This window comes from Choloepus didactylus, chromosome 16 (assembly GCF_015220235.1).
Source record: "Choloepus didactylus isolate mChoDid1 chromosome 16, mChoDid1.pri, whole genome shotgun sequence".
Taxonomy (NCBI): Eukaryota; Metazoa; Chordata; class Mammalia; order Pilosa; family Megalonychidae; genus Choloepus; species Choloepus didactylus.
Window position 1 is genome coordinate 75339137 of NC_051322.1, and position 5171 is coordinate 75344307.

A 5171-nucleotide genomic window follows, 5' to 3' on the forward strand; every position below is an offset into this window, starting at 1 on the left:
ACATGAAAATAAGCTCAAATTCATTACCTATTAGGGAAATGCAAATCAAAACTACAATGAGCTATCACCTCACCTGTAAGAATCACTGCTATTAAACAGGAAACTACAAATGATGGAAAGGATATGGAGAAATAGGAACATTTGTTCACTGCTGGTAAGAATGTAAAATGGTAAATATACTGTGGAAGTCAACTTGGTGGTTCTTCAGAAAAGTAAATATTGAGTTACCCTATGACCCAACAATTCCACTACTCTTTATACACCCAGAATATCTGCAAGCAGGGACACAGACATTTGCATACCAATGTTCATAACACAATTCACAATTGCCAAAAGATGCAAACAATCCAAGACTCCATCAAAATGTGAGTTAATAAACAAAATATGATATATACATACAAAGGGGAATATTATGCTGTAGTAAGAATGAATGAGGACTCAAAGTATGTGACAACAAGGATGAACCTTGAGGACATATTACTGGCTGAAAAATCCAGACAAAAAAATGACAGGTATTGTATGATTTCACTAACATGAACTTACTAGAGAATGTAAACTCAGTCTTCAAATGTAGAATATATGGTACCTAGAGATAGACAGAAGCTATAGAAGGGTGAGAAATTACCAAATATATACAAAATTTTTAATGATGTTGAACTTCAATGTTTGGGTATGGATGGGGTGATGGTAGTCATTATTGGGATTATAAATAATACTGATATATTTTGGGAGGATTCAATTAAAAATGGTTGTTTAAAGTCATGTATGCACCTACTAACACTACAAATATAAATAAGTTCTTGTGTGAACTACTACAAATGTAAAAAAAATAATAAATAATAGAAGAGTATATGGGATAAAACATAAATGCTGCAAACTGTGAACTACAGTTAACTGTATACTTTCATCAATAGTAACATATTTACTACTCCAATACTATGGGTCAACAGTAATGGGGAATATAGGGTATGGGAGGATTTGGGTTTTATTTTTATTCTTATATTTGTTTTCAAGTAATGAAAATGTTCTAAAATTGATCATGGGAATGCATGTGCAATTATTGATGGTATTGTGAGCTAGTGATTGCACACTTTGAAAGGATTGTGTGATTGTGAATGTATCTTAATAAAATTGAAAAAATAACATTGTTCATGCCTAGAAAGCTGAAACATATGTATGTATTTCTCCTAATTTCATATGTGGATTAATTTCTTCTTTTTCATAATTTTATACAAAGTCCATAGGTTTGTGAATGAATCTAAAGATTGCTGACCTTTTGGTGGCCCAACTATTTTCTCCCCCCATTAAATGAGTTACCAGTTACTTTTTATGTCCTTTATTGGAGAAAGTGTGGGTGTACACAATCATGTAGAAAATATAGAATGCCTATAAACCCTCCCAACAACACCTTGCAGTGGTGTGGAACACTTGTTACAATTATTATAGAACATTCTTATAAGTGTACTATTTTTTTAAGAGTAGCACCCAGCATTATTGAGAGAGTCTATGTTCGAGACATTGTGTGAAGTAACTTACATGGATTGCCTCATTTAAAACAGCCAATACACAAGCCTCTGAAACATGTCCTAGGGTTTTTTAATTTCCATTATTTTACTTTTCAGCTCAATACTGTATGCTTAATTCCTTTATAAAATTTCTCTTAATTAAAAGTCTCATTTTTTCATATATCCTTTCCTTATAAACTTTTTTCTTTGACCGTGTTTTCCTTTAGCTCATTGAATATTTAGAACATTTGATTTAACATCTTTGACTGGTAATTCCAATGCCTGAAATTCCTTAGGCATGGATTCTGTTGATTTTTTTCTCTTGAAAGACCTTCCTTTCTTTTTCTAATTTTGTATGCTTTTTGATTTCTTTCATGTGATCTGCGCATTTGAATATCATAATGGATCAAATATGGAAATCAGGTTTTCTCTCTTTCCTGGTGTTTGCTGTTTTTTTTTTTTTTTTTTGGCTGAATTGCATTTTAAAGAACAAAACTCTTGGATGACTCATTAAAATCTCAGTGGTGGGCTTTCAATTTATTCTTAAGGACAAAGAGTTTGGATTTCTAAGCAGATCTGAGGTTTAAATTTTCTTTCCTGATTAGGTGTAATTTCTGCAAAGTATGCTGTTCTTTTATCAAGCCTGTGAATTCTACCTGGGAATCAAATAGCCCTCCATCCTCCCTCACCTTGTGAATTGTTGTATTGTACTAACTAACAGCAATAGTACAATCTGGGAGCTTGTTAGGAATACAGAACCTGAGAACTAATCCCACATCTGCAATTATGCAAAGAAACTTCGTAAGATAAATTTAAATTTGGAGAAATATTCTTAAGCAATCAGCTTAGGTTTGATAATTAATTACCTTAAAGAGAATTGTTTTTCACCAGGACTACTCAAATTTTATTTTATGGATGGTACTATCCTTGAAAAATTATTGAGGTTTTCCTTCAAGTGGAATTTTGTCTGTAACTTGAACAATTTTTAAAAGTGTAGCTGTCTTCTGAAAGATACAAATCTTCCAACAAGTCTCCAGACCAAAGGAAAAAACTAGATTAAAAATACAAAGGACATGACCATACCCAATTGATGTCTTATGATTGGGTGCAGTAGATGTTGGAATTAAAATGGGGAAATTCCTGCAGCTTATTGCCCAAGAGAAAATGGTTAATATTATGGTTTCAGCATGTCTGTTTATTACCTAATAATATCCATTGATTGTATTAAGCATTTAAGTGTATTGGAGTAAAGAATTTGATGGGTCTGGAGTTTATAAGCAAAAGAGTCAAGAATCTCCTAAAACTATTTCCATTATCCCAAATTCCAGTCACATCACCATACAAGGAATTCAGAAATATTCTACATAATACTGCTCCAGAGATTCAGTCCAGGAAGCCAACAAATTTCTTCACAGATATGTCTGACCCAAATAAGAGAGGATATTTTTATTGCAATGTCTGTCTTATGCTGGCATAATGTACTGCTTTATTTTCATTCCATGTTCCTTTTAATTGACTTTGAATCTACAGTAAATAAATAAACCAATTTTTAATGGTGGCCACTTAGGCCCAACTAACAATTAATTTCATAATCATTGTACTTGAGATGGTTTGTATCTGTATGTATCCCAGAAAAGTATGTTCTTAGAGTAAATCCATTCTTGTTGGTGTGGACTCACTGCAGGTACATTTGGTGAGTAGGATCTTAACATAAAGTGTGAATCACCTCATTCAGTGTGTCTTAATATTCTTACTGGAGTCCTGTGATGGTTAGGTCTATGTATCAACTTGGCCAGGTGATGGTACCCAGGTCAAGCAAGCACTGGCTTAACAATTGCTGTGAGCCCGTTTGTGGCTGGTTAATAAACCAACAGGCTGGTTTATTAAATCATCAGTCAAGTTGCTGCAGCTATGACTGATGATGTCAACAAAGGGCATGTCTTCCAAAATGAGAGAATGCAGTTGACTGGATTTAATCCAATCAATCAGTTGAAGACTTTTAAGTGAGACAGATAGAGGACCCTCACTTCTTCTTCAGCTTACCAGTGAAACATTTCCTGAGGAGTTTGTCAATGTTGCCAGTTCATTTCCTGAGGAGTTCTTCAAACATGTTTATTCAAGTTGCCAATTCATTTCCTGAGGAGTTTGTCATAGTTGCCAGTTCATTTCCTGAGTTCACCAAACATCTTCATTGGATTTGCCAGTTTGCTGCCTGCCTTATGGAATTTGGACTTATGCAAGCACACAGTTGTGTGAGACACTTCTATAAATCTTATATTCATAGATATATCATTGAGTCTGTTTTCCTAGAGAACCCTAACTAATACAACTTGGTACCAGGAGTGGTTCTTGTGAAACAGAAACTTAAAATGGGATTTTACAATTTAGTTTCTACTCTGATTAGATTGAAAGGCATTAATGACTCCATTTCCAATAATCAAGAGGGCACTGATGGTCCATGTCAGGAGCTGTCAAAGGAGATACACAAAATAGCACAGCTTGATTCTCCTAATCATACTTTTGTATGAAGCAAGGCTCTGGGTGACAGTGTTTTTGACACCTTCACAGAGTTTTGCAGAATTAAGAGGTATAAAGATCTTGGCTGGTTGCTCTTAGATATGTTGGACAAAGTTATAAGAGAAAGGGATGAGCTAAAGACTTCAAATTAAAAAAAAAATTATTGCTATATGACAGATGTAAAAGTTTCTATGTGTGCCCTGAAAGAAAATCCTATTTCCTGTGGCCACAGACTTGAGATTTCTGAAAACCAGATGCAGACACTCATTGTGTGAGTAGCAGATTTACCACATAAACTTAAATCTCAACCTCTCAGGGTGCCTGCTGTTAAAGTAAAGGCATTGATTGGAAAAGAATGGTATCCAGAAACTTGGAATGAGGATGTATGGATTGAAATTTATGACAATGAAGATACTGGAACCCTGGATTCTGCTGAGTCATTGGTAGATTTACCTGTAGAGGGCAGTCCTGAGGAAACAGCCCCCCTCCACCTCAAGTCTGCCCTGAGGAAAGAACTTCTGCACCTCCAATCTCCCCTAAGGAGCCTGCCATCCAACCTCCACCTAAAGAGATTAAAACTTCACTGCCTGCTAATCTTGTAATCACTTCCCATGAGGAAACAGCTCACATTTCTCTGGAGAGATTAATCCTCTTTTAAGTGATGAAAATGTAACAGAATGTCCTGAGGTAAGTGGCTTGAGGAATAATTCTAATTCTTTTTGTGACACACCCCCAACACCAGTCTTTGCTTCAAGACCTATAACTAGACTAAAGTCCCAACAGACCCTGAAGGGTGAAGTACAAAGTGTGACCCATGAGGAAATATGCTATAGTCCAAAAGAACTGTATGAGTTTTCAAAATTATACAGACAGAAACCAGGGAAATATGTTTGAGAATGGATATTAAGGGTGTAGGAGAATAGTGGAAGGAGTATAAAGTTGGATAAGGCTGAATTTACTGATATGGGCCCACTAAGCAGAAATACTGCATTCAATGTTATAGCTTGAGGGGTTAGAAAGGGTGTTAATGGTTTGTTTGGGTGGTTGGCTGAAACATGGATCAAGAGATAGCTGGCATTACCTGAGGTTGAAATGCCAGAATTGACCAGGTGTATTATAGAGGAGGGGAGTCAAAGGCTTAGAGAGATT